The sequence below is a fragment of the Ambystoma mexicanum genome, chromosome 7q (genome assembly GCF_040938575.1).
Source record: "Ambystoma mexicanum isolate Mex_15411 chromosome 7q, UKY_AmexF1_1, whole genome shotgun sequence".
Taxonomy (NCBI): domain Eukaryota; kingdom Metazoa; phylum Chordata; class Amphibia; order Caudata; family Ambystomatidae; genus Ambystoma; species Ambystoma mexicanum.
In genome coordinates, this window is record NC_090941.1 from 69,518,178 (window position 1) to 69,538,241 (window position 20,064).

Genomic DNA, 20,064 nt, shown 5'->3' on the forward strand with positions numbered 1-20,064 from the left:
AAAGTCCTACAGTTTCTCAACCGAAATGAACTCCTCGAACTCCGACAGACCTTTCCACATCTTCATATTCGCCCCCGCTAACACCAGTTCTGCATTGGCCTGCCATAGCTGCAGGGGAGAGTTAGCAAAAACCTTCCTCCCAAGGGAGTCGAGGAGCTTGTCCTCTTTCCCCAGGACCTGAGTAGCCGTCGTAGAAGAGGATGCTGCAGGCCTGGACTGCAAAGTGGTTGCAGCCACCACTGTGGAGGAGGGGGGCGGAAAGATGCTAGGGCCACCTCTTCTGAAGAATGCAGCCTATAGCGCGTGTGAATTTTCTTATTGACGAAAAGTCCAGAATGTGGCTTCTCCTAGACTCTACGGACCTCGGCAAAAACATTCTTCTGGCTGAACAGGCCAGTACGCTCCAAAGGAGACAAGGTGAACGCCCCCGAAAGCACACCCTCCTGTGGAGCTGGTACCTCGGGCACTGGGACATCCAATAGACACATCATGTCCAGCACCCCGTTGTGAAAGTCTCTGATAGAGCGGGGCTGGTCTTCGCTGTCCTGAACGCCCTGCGCATCATCCGACAGGTCAGGATCCTGCTGAGCCGCGTCTGGCACCACCTTGTCCACCGGGGACAATGGAGGCAAGGGCGGAAGAGTAGGGGGAGGCCCCGCAGACAAAGGCGGTGCCGGCGGAACCATCGGAGACGCAGGTGGAACCGGTGGCACAGGCGGGCATATCTCCCTAAAGAGACCCTTTAAATACTCTCTCATGGGGTCGGTACGCATGAGTACCTGAAATTTGCCGAAAAAAAGCGTCCTCCAGAGAAAAGCGTCCTCCGGACCTTTGGAGCTGCCGGAGAAGGCATCTCATGAGGGGGATAATTCCAGGGACGCAGAGGGGAGGGTTGCCAAGTAGGGCCATCCCCAGAAGTTTCCACATAAATCAAGGGTGCCGAACCCACAGGCAGCGAGATGTTGTGCGGAAGGGGTATCTGGGTGTTCCAGTCGTAAACCGGATGAAACGGATGCACACAAGGAACCTTATGTTCACCAACAGAACCAATCCCTACACCTGAGGTGGATGGCTTAGTTGTAGGGGAAGTGCCCAAAATGGCCGCCATGGTCTTGGCGGGAACGATCGCCATTTTGTTGACACCTGAGAAGAACTGCGACACGTGTGGAAGTGAGGCAGGGGTCCCCACCGGGTGGTCAGGGGTTTTCATTTTAGCCTTTACACCTTTACAGAGCCGGTACTGTGCGGCCTGGGATGTTTCTGCGACATACCAATAGCCAAACTAGAGAAGGACCTCGGCACTGCCGGTAAAGGAGGAATTACGGTTCGAAACCTCACTCCTTGCCCCCTCAACAGTTCTGGCGTCACCGCAAGAGCAGGAACGGTGGGAAACACCCTTCACCGATGAGGCCTTCTCAGGCCTCTCAGAACTGTTGGTTACCTTAGCCTCTGTATGAGGGACCTCAGAACCGAGTCCGGTAGAAGCCTCTTCACGGCGGGCCTCAAACATACGTTCAGTATCACCAAGCCCAGCCGAGGCCTCGGGGCGCACCCCGGTACTTTTGAGGGAAGCTCCAATTAAGGAGGCCTCGGAGCAAGCTCCCGTACCCCACGATTCAGTAGAACTAGGTCTACAAGCAGCCCCCACAGAAGGGGCCTCGGATTGCACTCCGGTGTCCACAGGCCCCTTACGGAGACCCTCGGAGAAAACTCTGGTACACTTTGTAGGCCCAGAAGGCACCTCAGGGCAAGCCCCGGTGACAGAGCGGTCGATGCTCCTCCCGGACCGGGACGACCCCGGGAAGGAGTCTCCCGGCCAGGGTGCCCTAAAAATAAAAGAACTCAACGGGCGTTTCTTCTTTTCCTCGATGAACGTAAGAAAATGCAATGGGGGAGCGCGTTGGAACACCTCCATCGACATTGAAGCGCCCGGACTAAAAGGGAATCGCAATAGAAACAGGAGTCCCAACGGTGATCGGGACCCAAACACTCTAAACAAAGAGGATGGGGATCCGCCCTCGCGAAGCGCCACCGACACGAAGAACAATTTGGGAAGTCTAGCTTAAAAGGCAAAGACAGACTACTACGCGATCGCTAGCAGAGGAAAAAAGGAAGAAAAACTTCTGCAGATGCAAATGTGTCCAGTCTCAAACGAGAGGAGAAAAGGACTGATGGGCGATGTGCAGGGCGGAGCTAAGATGGGCAGGGTTATGGCCGCGTGCCGTACCCCATGTAGAAAGAGAGGAAGCACTAAAATGTTTGCAAAATTTTGATGCTTTTTCAAAGTGCTCTGGTCCCGTCCCACAGGACGGAGGAATGTCCCCGTCCCACTGGACAGAGGATTGTCCCATAAGTATGGTGGAAAGGGGACGGGACGTAGGAGTATGCCATTATTCGCAAGATTGCCCTACTTTATTTTCTACTGATAATAAAATAGTACTTTGCCATATTCTGTCTGGTTATTTGTATTCAAGATCATTATTGGTAATTCCATCTAGCACATGAGATGCTTCAAGGTGCAAGAGCACATTTTGGCAGCAGAGGATGGTTTTGGTCTGATCGACCTAGACACAGATCTATGCTCTCAGAATCTTGGCTAATTCGCCATTAGTCAGAAGACCGTGGAGCTTCCTGTGGGGATCGGCGCACAAATGCACACCTGTGAGAAGAACCGGTCAGCCGGTGTCCCTTTGACAAAATTCCTGTCCCGTCCCTGCAGGTTCCCCGCGGACTGAAGGCGAACTGGTCAATTGGGGAAGAGTCAATGCAGAGGGTCTCGAGCTGAGCCACGGATGAAAGTAAATCATCGAAGGTGTCAAAAATTGGGGGACTGTACTGCAAATACATGCATAGAAGTAATGGCATTTATGGGGATAAGAAAGAAGAGAAATAGATACCTCGATTCCCAGTTCCAAGAGGGGCAAAAGGGTACGCACTAAAACTCCAAATAAGGGTATTATTTAAGGATTCCTGAGGCAAGGCCAAGAAGAAGAGTGCATATAAAACTCTAAAATGGAGTAAAAACTGAGATGAGATACATTAACTAAAGGTAGTAAAGGAAGGCATACAGAGAAATGTTTAAAGTTCACACGTGTATGGGGTTATAAATATGTCAGTATAAAACGCTTATTGTGTATATTTTAGGCGATATAAAATGATAGTAAAAAAATTAAGGCGATTATCAGATTCTTAAATCAAGAGATTGATGTCCATTGGGAGGGTAGCAATCAAAAGAGAAAAACAAATAAATAAAGAAGAGACTCTTAAAACATCAACAAAAAAAGAAACGGTTAAAATGGATAGAAAGTGTAAACGAAGACACACAAAGAACATCATTACATACATTTTTAAAGTGGTAAAAAATAGTTCTTTTGGTAGTAAACAGCGATTGATGATGCCTGCTCAAACTAATCAGTGTGGTATACTTTATAAAATAAATAAAAGATCTGTTAAGGACTGACAGTCGAGAGTGACTTGTCATTATGAGGGACACTCCTCTTCTACACCTATGATAATGTGAGCCCCCGCTTATAACAGTGAGGATAACGCCGAAGAGCGCAAAAGTAGAGAGCGCATATTTGTGTCGACACATTTTGAAAGTAACAGCGTGATGAGAGAAAGGACAAGCAGGACAGACAGACAGGGATAGAGGAAGAGGCAAGGCAACAAAGGGGAGTGAAAGATAAGGCTAAGGGAGTACCGGTAGTACAGAATGAATGGATGGGAGGACAGATATTACTTAAGCTAGATGGGAAAGGCCTTGATGGGGTTTGAGAAAGGGAAGAAAGAGAAGAGCGAGAAAAGAAAGAAAGAGAACATGAAAGAGCACACAAAGAAGAGAAGAAAAAAGAGAGGAAGCTAAAGGAAGAACGAAGAAGGTACGAGGCAAAGAAAGAAAAAGAGAGACTAGAAGAGAAGAAGTGAGAAGAGATAGAAATACAGAAAATGCAAATACACAGGTTGAACAAAAAGGCAAGAGGAAGAAGAGAAAAGAGAGATTAAAAGAAGGGATGATGAGAGAGATTATCTATTTCATAGAATAATAGTGCCGGTCGAAGCACAAGAATGATTTGAGGAAGTGAGAGGGTCATTACAGCCCCACAGGGAGCTGCAAGGGGTACCGAGAATACAGCTATGGGCTGACCAGCATGAAGCAGAACAAACATATAGGGAAGAGGATTGGAGATTTATATAGGCAAATGAGAGATAAAGATGGGAATAAAACCCAAGAGGATATTAAAGGATCTTTATCGAGGGAAGAAGGAGGAGGGTCTGGTGGCGCATTAACAGATGAACATAGAGCTCTGTCTGTCCAGCGCTTTGGTGTAAGGCACTATATAAAACCAAATAAAATACAAAATACAAATACAAGTAAACTAGATCTTGATGATGTGGAAAGGGATGAAAGTCAAACAAGGGGGGCACAATGATGTCAGACGAAGAAAGGAATGAAAGTGAGAAAGCGCAGGCGGTTTTTCGAAAGATTTGAGTGTAGAGGTAAAATGGTCAGATTTAGGGGACCCTAAAGAAAAAACACAAGAACCAACATCAACCACTGATCGACCACAAGCACGGTCGCAACGTGCAGGGATGTAACCCTGCCTTGTGTAAGCAGATTTAGGTCACTACCAGGAGGGACACCAATGGGCGAAACTAGCCCCACCCGGAATACACAAAGCATAGGTGGGCATGATTATTGATCAGGGTTTTCACAATTCCCATTATTAGAGAAAAGGGGAGGAGGGCCACAATATATTCCGTTCCATGGCCACAAATTGACAATGATAATTTGAAATGTAAATTACCTAGTTTGACTTCAGGAAAATGGATTTATGAGTTAGAGAGAATGACTTCAAGAATGACGTTAGCTATAGGTGACATTAAAGGCCTGCTAGCAGCCATCCTAGGAGAGTGGGCTGATGACATTTGGAAGCAAGCAGAATATGCAGGTGTGACAGCACAAAATACGACAAACAATGGAGCGCCATTTGAACATTGAAAATCAGATGTATGGCGAGGGCTCAGAGTACCATATCCCGATACATCCGATATGGGTGCTATCATGATTAGGAAGATGGGTGAGGATGAAGATCCAATTGCCGTCATTCAACATATTCAAGAGAGATGGCGTCTCGAGACGAGGCAACCGTGGGACAAAACGTTGTCATTATTTTACCACATTTTATGTCAGGGACTGCCCGAGCCATTGCAGAGGGAGATGAATTAAGAATTGACTATTGTGCACCATTGCCAATTGTTACAAGATGATAAGAAGAAGAAAGCCAAGAGTAGAAAACAGGAGGAAGCGAAGTTAGTTCAGAACAAATTGTCAAAATTAGCCATAGAAGGAGCAGTATTGACAATCAATGAGGGTATGGAGACACAAGAGATGCGACCAGTACAGCAGAATAATGTAGCATAGCCTATGGATCAGAGTGGGTAACATTTTTGGTCAAGAGGAAGAGGGAATTGACACAAGGGAGGAGGATGATGTGGATTTCAGAACCTTCAGGGAGGAGGATGATTTAATGGAAGAAAACCACAACAATGTTGGAATTACGGGAGGATGGGATATATAACCAGAACATGTAGAAGAAGAGGGGGTATGCAGCAAAATTGGCACCCAACATCACACACAGAATCAGGTACATGCGCCGCCAACACAGCAAGCTCCACTACAAATGCAATCACCACAAGGGCACACAAGTGCCTGTGCAAGCCCAACAGATACAGACCAAGCAAGCACAGACATGACAGGCGCTGGTACCACAGTGGAACACAAATGTCAGAATACCACGAACACCCAAACCTAAACTAGAGAGTGTGACTGTGGTAGGAGTAAATCCTTTCACAGGTAAACTGATGAATTTATATCCCCAATAGGCAGCCCAAAGAGCAACCTGATGTGTTTAGTACTATATTAGTATTATCAGTGACACCTGATGCCCAAAAGGAACCAAGCATCAAGGTAACAATGGGAGGCAAGATATTTTGGTCCTTGTAGACACCAGAGCAACTCATTCCTGTGTCCGGGAGGGAAAATACCCAATGTCAGGCATTGCCATGAATGCGCAGGAGTACCCTGAGTGATGAGTTTAGTTTCTTTTACAGACGAATTACCAATCTCTATAGAAGAACATGACGTGTCTATTCCCTTACTATATTCTTGGCAGACACTAGTTAACATACTAGGACATGACTAGATGACGAAAAATAACATGACAATGGGCCTCATTACAAGTTTGGCGGACCAGAAATAAGGCAACGTACAGGCACACTTTCCGGACCGCCAAACTAAAGGTTTGCCAGTAGGGGCACAGAACTCCTGGCAGGACTGACCTGCCAGGAGTTAAGGCCCCTACCAGCAGTTAGCAATGGTGCTGGTGCTTCAGTGACCCCATTCCCAGGGAGTTACCATTTCCACCACTTGCCATAATATCCCGGTGGCACCGGGAAGTCAGGCAGCGGAAACAGTGTTACGTGTTGTCAGTAACCTGCCGCCTATCAGTGGGTTTTACCGGCAGCCCCGTAATGAGGGCCATATCTTTTACTGATGAAGGAATAGTGGGCCTCATCACGAGGTGGGCGGTATCCTGGCAGTAATACCGCCCAACTATAATTGCATTAGCACCAGCCGGTCCAGTGTTATTAGCACCGGATCACGGGTTGGGCATTAACAGTAAATCACCATTGGGTCCTTTAGATCTAATGGGGCATTTTCAGTGCAAATACCACATGCTAATACAGCCGGCGGCAATTGCACTAAAAACAGGGTGCTAAATGGGATTTTCACATCCAGCAAAAAGCTGGAGGTAAAATAGCCCATTTAGCGTCAAACTTGTGATCAGGCGAGCCCTTAAATGCGGCGGTAATAGCGTTACCACCTCATTTAAGGGCTACCACCCAACTCATGATGAGGCCCAGTGTGTTCACCTCCAGGGATAAATTATATGAATGTGAACACATTTATATTAACCTTCACAGGCAAGAAAACATTACGAGGAGTCCCTTTAGATCCAGAAGTATTTTTGTATGGAGTGACTGTTTTATTATCATGGTTACCTAAGTTGGTAGGTAAAATATTAAGAATACCTGAAAAGTGTTTGTTTCGACCAGAAATACCGATTGATGATGAAGAAAGACAGGTTATCCCTTTGCAGTTAGAAGCAGCAGTGACTAGAGAGGAAAGAGTAGTCGTCAATGGAACAGATGATGAGGGTATGAGGGTAGAGGATGGAGAGCAGTGATAGCCCTCGGTGAAGGATATAGATTGACAGATTTGACAAATGAAGAGCTTTTTAGGGATGATTATTCTGATGATGAATTAGTATTTTTTATAAATCTTACTTATTGGATTAAAGTGGAGAATAGAGAAATACCGCAGAGAATGGTGATGGTAAAAAAGAAAACATAATTTTTCCAGGAAGATTTGGAGAAAGTGCCAAATATTTTATGGACCAGCAGTCTATATGACGTGGGCCTATTCAAAGGAGTAGGAGCAGTTAAAATCAAGCTTATACCAGGAGCAATTTTGCCACAAGCAAAACAATATCCCATGGCTTGTGAAGTGGATGAAGGTATATTCAAGACCATTTTCGTTTTAATGAAGGAAGGAATATTGGTGCCATCTGAGTCTCCATGCAACACAGCTGTATACCCAGTAAAGAGGTCAACTGCAGAGTCATACAGATTTATTCAGGATCTCCACCCCCTAAACAATATTGCTGAAGCAGAGTTTCCTTTAGTTCCACATTCTACCACAATATTATGTAATATTCCATTTAAGGCTATATTTTTCACAGTTGTATATTTAAAAAACACGTTCTTCTCGATTTCCCTTCATGAAGAATCACAAGATTTAACTTCCTTTTCGTATAGAAATATTGGTCTGAAACATACTTGTTTGCCCCAAGAGTTCCCCTCGATCTTTAACAGGGTCCTTCAGATGGACCTGGGCAATGTACAGCTCGAGAATCGAATAATACAGTATGATTATGGCATATTGATGTGGAGAGAGACAGAGGAATGGTGCAGGGAAGACTCAGTGTGACTCCTGACCATATTAGCAGATAAAGGATACAAAGTGGACAAAGAAAAGTTACAATATTGTTAGGAAGAGGTGCTGTACATAGGACAGCTAATTTCTCAAATGGGGAGAAAAGTGCAACCTGAAAGAGCAGAAAAAATTATGAAGACTTCAGAACCTAAAACAGTGGGGGAAATGCAACCGTTTTTAGGCCTATGTAATTATTGAAGGGTCTGGGTTTTTTATTATAGCACCTATTTTCCAGATTACATGGACAGATGAGATGACTGAAGGATTTGAAGAATTAAAAAAGGCAATTAGTACAGTCCCTGTGATAGAAATTCCAGACTATCATGAAGAATCGTACGTATTTTCTCATTCAAATGGAGAAGTCATGACAGATGTTCTAACACAGAAAATAACATTAGGACATGGACACAAACCATTGGCTTATTACAGTGGGATTTTATATCCAGTTATGAAAGGCACTAGCCTTGCAAACAAGCTTTATCTGCTGCTGCATTTGCTATTGAAAGAGCTTCCAGTATCACAATAGGGTGTTCAGTAACATTATTCATTGGCTGCGCATTGTTTGCCATTCTAGAGAAACCCAAAAGTGCATTGACCACACAAAGAGCATCAAGGTATGAGGTAATTATCTTGAACCCTGCGATCAAAATTGTTGGATGCAAAATAGTGAATCCAGCAACATTCATAGTGGAACCAATAGGAGATGATGATTATATACATGATCTCATAACGTGTACTGAATTTTATGATGTGTTAGAGAAAATACTTTCAGAGGGCGCGGGGGGTTCTTTTAATTTATGGTTCTTCAAAAATATATCAAATTACTGGCGAAAGGCATACTGGGTCAGCAGTAGTAAAGCTGAACCGAGAAGTTGAAGTAGTGACAAGTGTGAGATTGCCTTGCCATTGCTCAGCACAGGCTGCAGAATAAGAGGCACTTATTGCCGCACTCAAAAGATACGAGGATGAAGAAGTGACATGGTGTACTCTGACTGCGCCTATGTGACACCAACTGTGCACGCAGATTTGTCACGCTGGAAAAGGAGGGGCTTTCTCGGCGCAGACAGCACTCCAGTCCAATATGCAGCCCTATTGGATAAGCTTATTGAGGCAATCAGAATCCCATTGACTATTTCAGTCCTAAAATGTGCAGCGCATACTAAAAGAACAGATGTCATTTCTCATGAAAATGAAGCCACAGAAGTAGAAACCAAAAAGGCAGCATATTTCCCAAATATTTCTGATTTTAAACTAAGAAGTGTTAAGCAAATGACAGGATGATGCATGTTGGTAGGAGGGTTTTAACTTGCTGTCTATTGTTCAGTTAATAAAAATACAGGGTGGAGCCTCACGGGAGGAGCAAGATTTATAGAGAAAGCAGGGGTGTTCTTAATCCCCCCTTAGGCAATCTGGAGGCAGGATAGCACTGGAAAGCCAGTTCTGCCTCTAGCATTATTGAGGGTAGCACTGGAGCAGCATACGCTTTACTATGCTGCGCATATGACTCGAGAGAGTCTTGCTGCAAAAATTTCAGAATATTGGTTTTCACCAAATTTATTAGAATATGTGGCACAGTTTATTGTGAATTGCATCGTGTGCCAAAAATGTACGGCAGGGCAACATTGCAAACAGTGACAGGAGAAATTCCTAGACCTTATGGCCCATTTCAGCCTCTTCATACAGATTATGTGGATATGTTGCAGACATGCACCAGTTATCGGTACATCGTAGTAGTGGTATGTCCCTTTTATAGATGGATCGAGGCAGGTCCATGTACGAACGCCAATGTCAAATGCCCTGCTAAGTTCCTTGTGTGTGAGGTGTTCCCAAGATGGTGTGTGTGCGAAGTGTTGCGGTCTGACAATGGACCACATTTTGTAAATGAACTATTTGAGCAAGTAATTATTTTGTTAGGTATGAAACACAAGTTCGCTTCTGCCTATCACCCTCAGGCAAATGAAATTTGTGAGAGATTAAATGGAATCCTTAAAGAGAGGATAGCAAAGATTAAGATAACTTTGAAGAAGGGGTGGTTACACTGTTTGTCCCTTGTGCCATATGCACTGCGATATCAGCCTGGCTCAGATCACCACCTAACTCCTCATGAGTTGGTGACTGGACACCGAATGAGAACACCCTTAGCTCCTCCAACTAGGGTAGAAACCGATGCCCAGAGTGTGGCGAAGACATTAAGTGATGAGATGCATGATTACCTAGAAACAATGACTGCAAGTGTTTCTTTCATGCATCAAAAGCTAAGGAACTGAAGAAGAAAGCCAGCCAACTGATCCAGACTGCTTATTGAAACAGCCAATCTTACATCCAGGGGACCAGGTGTTTGTGCGCAAAATCATCAGCACCTGGAATAAGCCCTGCTTTGTAGGGCCCTATGACGTGGAAGTAGTTACCCCCACAGCTGTTAAACTACAAGGAAGATGAGCCTGGCTGCATCTGCACGACATCAACCCGTATAAGGGAGAAACTTTGACCCCCTCCTGCATCTACTGACAGTGAAGCAAGAGAAGAAGTTCTGTGTATGCAGAGAAGATCAGCAACCAAGAGCAAAGAAAAGAAATGTATGGAACAATAAAACACCCTTGAAATAAAGATGTACATTTAAGCCGGACAAACACACTGGATAGAAGATAATGGTAGCTGCTTAGGTTAAAAAAGCAACTGTGGATCCCAGGCAACTGGTGTGTTCTTGATATGCATGGGCCTGTCTTTCTGACTCCTCTGCATCAAACAACAGAGTGACCTTGGTGGTGACGTTGCTAGTGTGCAACGGCAGACTAAACCCCCAAAATCTTTATATGGCAAAGGAGCCCCAGATGCTAATAATTGAACTTCTCCAAAAATTATTTGAAGCATGCATCATTTACATATGTTAGGACCACTCAGTAGAGCTTTTGATATGGTGACTAAAATAACTGATCCAGGGTATTAGGGTGAAATAGAGGGACACGAGAGAAGTGGAAAAGTTAGCAAGGAAGCTGCCTTATAAGGAGTGCTCTGAAAAAAGGGAGGCATTGAAAAACATTTGGACAGCTCCCAGTCTTAATCAGCACAATTAAGATGAGGAACATGCTCACTTGAAGCACAGTTTACAACAATAGAGAGCATGAGCGAGCAGGCAATCAGGGAAAATGGAAAACAACTCTCAATACATCATGACCAATGGAAACATTGAAATTAGTCTTGTGCATGGCTTCCAAAGATCATGAGGCCCCAAGCAAGAACATTTACAGATACGAAAATGGGATATCAATGGAAATATGAATCTATGGTCAGCCAATAACTCTTGGAAGGAAACGTCAGAGAGACATCTATCTGAAGAACCATGGGAAGCTAGAAAATTGTCTAAATCGTTTTTCTGAGTCACAACTCGTAATAATCCAAAAATGCCTGTGTAGCTCCTGGTTGTATGGTTGTGGTCCTGGTGCACACAATTCTAAACTTACCCTGGGCCAGTAATGGGCCACACTGAAACCACCCCTGACCAACTGTTCTGGTGAGGTGCTGAGCAACCTGCAATGCAAAGGTGCTAGTGCAGGAGATGGGCCACAATCCTGGGTTCCTTATAAGGAATAAGGCAGAGTACACTAGGGGGGGATTTTCGTGACCTATACAGGCTTTTATATAAAACAAGTGTAAACCTAATAAACAGTTAAAAGTATAAACGTAAAACGAAGTTACTCACTGTAGTCACTAACATACTCCTAGTCCATAGTCCCCTTTCCTCCATACTTGTGGGACAGTCCGTCCTTCTGAGTATCAAAACATGTACTGTCCTACTATTATTTTAACGCAGGGCCAGCACGTGTGGCTTTAGCCCCGCCTTCCCGAGCCCCGCCCAGCGAATCGCCCTTCAGTCCTTTTCTATCACCAAGGTCGGAAGACATATTACAATAAGTGGGGACTTTTTAGAGGGGAGGGCGTGTGGGCGTATGGGGTAAAGGTTACTATGGACTAGGAGTATGTTAGTCACTATGGTGAGTAATTTTATTTTACTCCTCCGTCGCATCCCCTTTCCTCCATACCTGTGGGAGTTTCACAAGCACTGATACTAAACTGGGTGGATGGAAAATTCGTTTATCTAAACAGGTTCTTCAGCACAGCTTGAACAAACTAAACGTCCACTTGTGAACTAAGGTCAAGGAAATAATGTTTTCTAAAAGCTGTCAGAGAGGCCTATGTGGCCGTTCTATCAGCGGTGTACCAAGGAACGTATTTTTGAAATGCTAGAGCCGCAGCTTTGCCATGCACCAAGTGTGCATCGATGCTTTTGGGGGCTTGAAGTTCATGAACAGAGTAAGCTTCTGAAATGCAGGAGGTTATCCAGCGAGAAATAGAAGCTCAAGATGACTGTGCTCCTTTTGGATTCCCAAAGGTAACAAAGAGATGGGAAGAGGTTCTGATGTCTTCCGTTCTTTCTAAATAAAACTTGAGGGTCCAGGCTTTGAAGGACCAACGTCTTACTCTATGTCCGGAAAAAAGACTGGCAAGGAAATAAACGGATTAATTTGAAATTCTAACACAATTTTCAGAAGAAAGGAGGTGTGTGTGAGGAGCACCACATTGGGCCTCATTACACGGACGGCGGTAAGGGTTAACGGTCACCGTTAATGGCAACGGTGACCGTTAACCCTTACCGCCGTACTACGAGGTCCCTTTGCGGGTTGGAGGAATTAACGCCTGCTTCTTGCAGGCGTTAAGTACCAACCCGCTAAGGGACCTCGGAGCTAATTACGGCACCGCAAAATTGCGGTGCCGTAATTAGCGCCTTCCCCATTCCCATAGAGCCCTATGGGGCAGAAATGGGAATGGGGAAGGGCAATGGCGGAAAGGGGATTTACCGCCCCTCCAACCTTGGAATGGGGCGGTAAATCCCCTTTCCGCCAAGGCGGTGCCGGTAATTTACCGGCATGGTCCAGGGTGCTAATAGCACCCTGGATTACCGCCTTCCGTGTAATGAGGCCCATTGTCTTTATGGAGAGTCAGAAAGTCTCCTCAATGGAAAGAGCCTGCAGCTCCCCAATTCTTCTGGCTGACGTAATGACAACCAGAAAGGCCGCCTTCTCAGCTGAGGAGTTTCAACTGCACTGTTGACAAAGGTTCAAAAGGTTTGTGACAAACCGCGCTGAGCATCACATTGAGATCCCATTTAGGGTGAGGTGACTTCACAGGCAGAAAAAGGTAAAGGAGAACTGCGAAATGCTGTTTTATCACCGGATCAAACTTCGGCGTCACCTGGCACTTTCCAGCCTTTAACATACCTCAAACAACACACTGATCCGGGCAGTTTTGGATGGACCTTCATGTATCACAAATTCATTAAAAACATTCATATAAAACGTTGTACAGTACAATATTTTGGGTGTTCACATAAACACAGAAGTAAAGTACAAAAAACATTCCATGTCATTTTTGTTGTGTGTATTTGTACAGCCGTTATTCATCACCAAAGTGAAATCCTGTCTATTACACTCAGGATTATCTAAATTTGCCTGACTTCTCACTCGACTTATTGAGCAGTGTCTGTGTGTTACACTTAATTTAAAAATAATTATCGACAAGGATGTGTTTTGGCCTTGTGAGCTGCTGAAAAAAGATCTGGCTTAAACAGCCTTCATTTTCTTCACCCTCATGTGGAATGCTTTGCTCCAACAATCTAGGATACAGATAAATAATAAATATGTAATTTAAAACTAGGTCTATCCAAATTTTTTTCTCTGATATCCAATATATCTCAAATTTCTTTGAATACCATGCATGAAACACATACCGTGCAGTCTCGTCTAATCTTATGCACGTCAGAATCCTGTTGATCGCCAGGGAGTTGAACTCACGCTTGGCTGCCTCGTATTTATAAATAATGGATAGAGGACAGACTCAGTGTTGGCGCTTAACACTCGCTGCTCACTCTCACATGACGCACTCACAATAATCACGGGAGCCACTTGGATAGTCGACCTTCCCTTTATTGCTCTACTCAATAACTGCCTTAACTCCTTCCCTGGCCCTCCCCTTCCACCCTCCTCCCGCTCCCTACCGCCCCAGCTTGCTCTCCTTTCTTAAAGGAGCCGCTTCCCTCTATCCACCCGCAACATCTCCCCCATGCTTAACATGGAAGCTCGGGGTCTACATCTGCTTGATGTGCCTCATGGGTCTCCGCAGAGTTCTTTGAGGTCTGCCCGGGGACTCTCTGGTTTCGCCGACTGTTCTGGCCGGCGGACTCATACTTTCATAGGGCTCCGGCTCCTCTGCTGTAGGGTCTGGCACTTCCGGGTCTTCTAGGTAACGTCTCTTGAAGAATGACGCATTTCGGTTTATCTCACCCGGTTCTCCTATGGCCGTTATCATGGGTCCCTTAACGGTGGTGACCAATTGAGGCTCTGGGCTGTAGCGAGTGTCCGTTTTCCTGAGTTGCCTTTGTTGTACTAGAACGGTCTGTCCCACTTCGAGCTGTGGTTCTTTTGCGTTCCTTTTCTTATCAGGCCATTCTTTTGCTCGTCTCTTTGTCTCTGCGTCTCGCTCTCTAATGGCTGCGTCTTGTTCCGGGGTGTAGTCTTCCGATTGGGGAATGCGAGTCCAAGGTTTGTATTTCATCATCAGTTCGGCCGGTGTCTGTCAGTCGCATCATGCAGGTATTTCTGTAGCTTCTGAGCATGCCACAGATCACCTGTGGGTTTGACATTTGGTCTGCGAGGGCCTTCTGTCATGTTAGTTTGATGGTTGCCACAAAGCACTCTACCATCCCGTTGGCCAGGGGCCAAAGTGGTGTGATCTTTTGGTGGTGGAATCCTAGGTGGTCTGCTAATTTTGTGAATTTGCGTCCTTGGAATGGGGGACCATTATCTGTTTTTACGATGGCCGGTATACCCCTTTCGCTAAATAGTTCATCTATGATCTATGCTACCTCCTAGAAATATGTCGACAGCGATTGCTTGATGAATGGGAAGCGTGAGTACTCGTCAATTGCTACAAGCAGGTATCCTCCTTCCTCTAAGGGCCCGTAGAAGTCGATTGCAACTTGTTGCCATGGTCGTTTTGTTAGCGGCATTAGTTGCATCGGGCTTGGGGCTGTCTTTTTTGCTGCTTCTTGGCAGGGTCCACAGCGGGCTAGGATGTCTTTGACTATTATGTCCATATAGGGGAACCATATGTGGTTTCTCAAGATTTTCTTAGTATTCTCGATTCCTCTATGTCCTTCGTGGGCTATTGCACTAGTGCTTTCCAGAGATCCTTTGGGGCTACTAGTCGGTTGCCTCGTAATAGTATTCCTTGGTCTGTGGCTACTAGTTCCGATTGTATTTTGGCTATGCGAGTTAGGTCCTTCTTGACATCTCCATCCCCTCCGTTGCTTTTCTCATGTATGTGTTTTCATCTGTTCTTGCTGGTGAGGTCTAGTGCTGCTTTGATGGTGGGGTCAGCTTTGCTTCTGGTTGCAAATTCCTCCGTAGAGATGGTGGGAGGCATGGCGTTGGTGGATAAGTACGTGATGTATCCTTCTGCTTTACAAACTAGTGAGTTGTCCTTGTTTGCCGTTGGGTGCCTTGATAGATAATCAGGTGGGTTGGCATTTCCTCCTGGTTTATGTCTGATAGTGTGATTGTATTCTTGTAGTCTTATGCCCCACCGTTCAATCCGGGGAGGCATCTTTGTTTTAGGGTTCCCAAATAGGCACAGTAACGCCTGGTGGTCTGTGACCAGTGTGAACTCTCGGCCAATCACAAAGTGATGGAACTTTTCACCGGCCCACACGGCTGCCAGACTTTCCCATTCAGCCTGTGAGTATGCCTTTTCGGTGGGGGACAGGTATCTGCTGGCATAGGCTATGACCACATGTCGGGTGCTGTCCTCTGGGTTGGTTTGGGCTCAAGGCCTACTGGGCTGGCATCGACCGTGATAATGGTGTCCCATTCCGGGTGGAAGTAGGCTAGTTGGCGGTGGTTGGCCAAGCTTTCTTTGATCGTCTGGAAGGCTGCCTGTCCCTATGTGGCTCAGGTGAAGGGTATGTCCTTTTTGAGCAATGCCCTTGGTTCGTGGTGGTGGCGTAGTTTTGGAGGTATCGGGCGCAGTATCCTGCCATCCCTTAGAATGATCTTAGCCCTGCTGTGTTTGTGGGTGCGTGAAGGTCGGTGATGGCCTTTATCTTCTCTGGGTCGGTATGCTGGTTCTGTTGATGTCGCATTTGGGTCAGTTGAGTTTTAAGCCTGCGTCGTGTAGGATCTTGCGTATCGCGCTTTGTCGTGTTGCTCTTGGGATCTTCCGAAGACAAGGAAGTCATCGCTGTAATTTAGGTCGTTGACTTCCGATGATATTAGTCTTCTGATGGTCTCTTGAAATATCACAGCTGCCGTGGATATGCCAAAGTTGAGGCGTTTATATCTGAATAGCCCTTCATGGGTGGCAAAGGTGGTTATTGGTCGAGAGGCCGGTCTATGACGAGCTGATGGTATCCTTCGTTGCGTCGCTTGATTTAATCTGATGAACATGTCTTCCAGGCTGGGTCCGGATACCTTTCCCTCTGGATGGCGGCGTTAGGAACGCGCATGTCGACGCATATGCGCAGTCGCCCGTTGTCTTTGGGGACAATTACAGTGGGGGATGCCCAGGGTGTGGGTCCATCTGCTTTCTCGATGATGTCATTCTGTAATAGGAGTTGCGGTTCCTTGGACACCTGTGCTTGGAGGTGGAACCCCACCTTGCGGGGGTGTTGTGGTACTAGCGTTATTGTGGGGTCGATGTGTAGTGTGATGACATAGTCTTTGAGCATCCCTACCCCTTCAAACAGTTTCGGGAAGCAGGTTTTGAGGGTTTCTTTGGAGATGGGCTGGTGGGCTATCAATTGTATTTCTTGTCTGTCCGACGGGTAGCCTTTGATGATTTCTTTTGGCTCGTATTGTAGGTCAATCAGCGCTAAGGCTCTGGCCGTCCTGTAGCTGAGGAGGCATTGTCCCACTGAGGGGCTCTGTATGACGTGTACAGTCGTTTGCATGGTAAACCCTCTGTGGGATAGGTCACAGAGAAACTGGCCTTTGGATGCGAGGGGTAGTGCTGTGCCCAATTGGAAGATGTGTGTTCTGGATTGGCGTAGCGGGTAGAGGTCCGCTTTTGTATGGTGTAGTTCCTCGTTCATCACGTTGATGGTGGCCTCTGTGTCGACAACAAATTGGTTCTGTGTGTCACCCATTTGCACCGTCATTCTGGGGGCTGGTGTGTCATCGATGGCTGCACTGAGGAGTCTAACGTATTCTTGGTCATAGCCGTCCTGCAGATAAGGTGGATATTGATCCTCGGCAATCATTGTCCTTGGTGGAGAGTTGTTGTAGGGGTCGCAGCCAGGCATCGTGGTGGCCATGATGCTTTCTAGTTCTTGGGTTGTTGTATGGCCTCTGGTGTAGATGTCTTCAGGGATACCAGTGTTTTGTTAAGGGTAGTGCTGGTAGTCATATAGTTCTTGTGATTTTCTGTCGGGTTCAATTTGGAGGCCTTCGAGGGCTCTTACAGGGTCTGGGCGGGAGGTCATCCCTCTTTCTAGTGGTCACCGGTCATATTGGTCCCTCGGTTGTTCCATGTGCCGTCTGGGGTTTTGGGTTTGTTGTTGTCGTACTGATCCGGTTTCAGGAAGTTTCTCCTTGCACATGGCCTGGAAGTGATTTTCTTGGCCGCAGCGCATGAATCTCTGACCAATTGCGGGGCATGGTCCTCTTTTAGGGTATTCAAACCCGCATCAGTAACATTGTCTATCACTCTGGGGTCGTGGTTGGGTGTTTCTGAAGGACTGTCGGGCTTGGGGGCTCTGATATCTTGAGTATGTTGTGACGGCTGCAATAACATCATCCTTTTTTGGATTCTCGATGGCGGTGGCCTGGATGTCTATTCATTCGTATACTCTTGCTAAATCAAGGATTTCTTTGAGGGAGATTGGTTTTTTCAGGAGGTGTTTCCTAAATAGTGACGATATGCATCCCTCTATTATTCGTAGACGTATGGCCACATCGTCATTGAAGTTGACAAAATCACATTTCAGAATTTTCCTTTGCAGGCAGATGACAAATTCGCCAATGGACTCGAGAGGTAGTTGGGCGCATTGGTTGAAGGCGTAGTGCTCATAGTCTCTATTGGGTGTTACCACCATTTTGCTGTTGATAGCCTCAAGGAGTTGCTGATAGGTGGTCCTTTCCAGAGGTGGAATCGTCCTTATGATGTTCTTTATCTCCCTTCTGGCAACATTTGTTAATATGCTGATATTATTGGGAAGGTCCTGGGTTCCTATGGTGCTTACAAAGTCCTCGAATTCTTCGACCCATTCCTCCCACCTTTGTCCTTGGTCATGGTGTGGGTTGAGGTTGAATCGGTTGCAGCGTCTCATGAGGCTGGCGTGAGATGTGGGGCCTGGATTGGCTGCGGGCAACGCCCCGGCATCACCAGCTACTTGTGCTGGATCAGGCATGGTCTCGTATGCCGTGGCACTTTGGCGGGTTAGGTATGTGCAGGCTGGTTCTTGCTCTTCGCTCTGTTGTAGTTGTTGGCGGTTTTCAAAGTGGGCCACGGTTGGCATAGCCTGTGGTAGCCTTTTTGTTGTGTGGGTTTTGGTTGTGGCTGTGCCGGGTCTCCCTGTTGCCCCTATGTGGTTGGGTAGTGCTGTAATCAGTGGTTAGGTTGCCCTGTTGGCAGCTTGTTCCAATGCTTCTTTGCAGGGTTTGTATCCCTGCTTCCTTGATAACGTGTTGTTTCTGGCGTTTGTTCACTAGGTTTTCCACTGCCCCCTCTTTTACCAATGTTCACACTCTGTACTCAAAGTTCACACACTGGGTCGCTGTCAGAGCTGACCTCTTAGTTTGGCGCTTCTCTGTAGTGTTCATTAGTCGGGCTGCTCTCTATGTGAGCGTTGCAGTGTGCTGGGCCCGTGTTTGGGCGGCAGATTTTCGTGCTGTGGGGGTGGGGCTCCTTACCGGTTCATTGTCTCCCTTTGTGTGCAGCCGTGGGCTCCTCTGGATCCTCCTTTCTTTCAGACAGGTGCTGCAGTCCTCCTGGACTCTCTCGTATGTGGCATGGCTCTGCGATGGTTGCACACGTTCGCCCGACACCTGCTTTGCTGCAACGCAGCCTTCCCATGTGGTTGGGTTGCAGTCCGCTTTTCCTCTTCCTTTCACCTTCGGGCTTGTGCTGCTGCGACGCGGTGGCCCCCCGCAGGCAGGCGGTGGGTCGCTTCTCAGTCCTTGTGGCATCTGGGTGTGCTCTGGGGCACCTGCTGGGGTCGACTCCGTTACAGCGCCCTCCAGTCGGCTGTGTGGTGTCACTCAACTCTGCCGCAGGCAACAATGTCTGCAACTTCTGTGTACTGCTGGGCTCCTCACCCGTCATGTATACTGCTAGGCTCCTCACCCGACCTGCAGCAAACCGCGGGCGCGGCGGCAACTTCTCTTCTCTGCCGGGCTCTTCACCCTTCCTGCAGCATGCCGCTGGTGTGGTGACCTCGTCCTCAGTTGTTGACGCTTAACACTCACTCCTCACTCTCACATGACGCACTCACAATAATCACGGGAGCCACTTGGATAGTCGACCATCCCTTTATTGCTCTACTCATTAACTGCCTTAACTCCTTCCCTGGCTCTCCCCTTCCGCCCTCCTCCCGCCTTAGCATGCTCTCCTTTATTAAAGGGGCCGCTTCCCTCTATCCACCCGCAACACTTGGTATGCCTGTGTCCAGCTCGATTGTGTATACAGAAACATTTATCACATTCAGATCAACTAGAAGGAAACGTACCTATGTTTCCAGTTCACTGGTGAATGTGCATCACTGGCCTTAATCTGTAGTTCCAACGTTACTCCTATCTGTGGGATAATGACATATATATCTATTGCTCTTATTGTCAATGCACAATGGTGGCCCCAAAGTCTGGGGTGTGTAGTGGGTTGCTTAGCACCAAATGAATTTCATATGCAGGCCACTGGTCTCTGCATGTTCAGCGCCTCGTGTTCTGTAAACACAGAGCAAT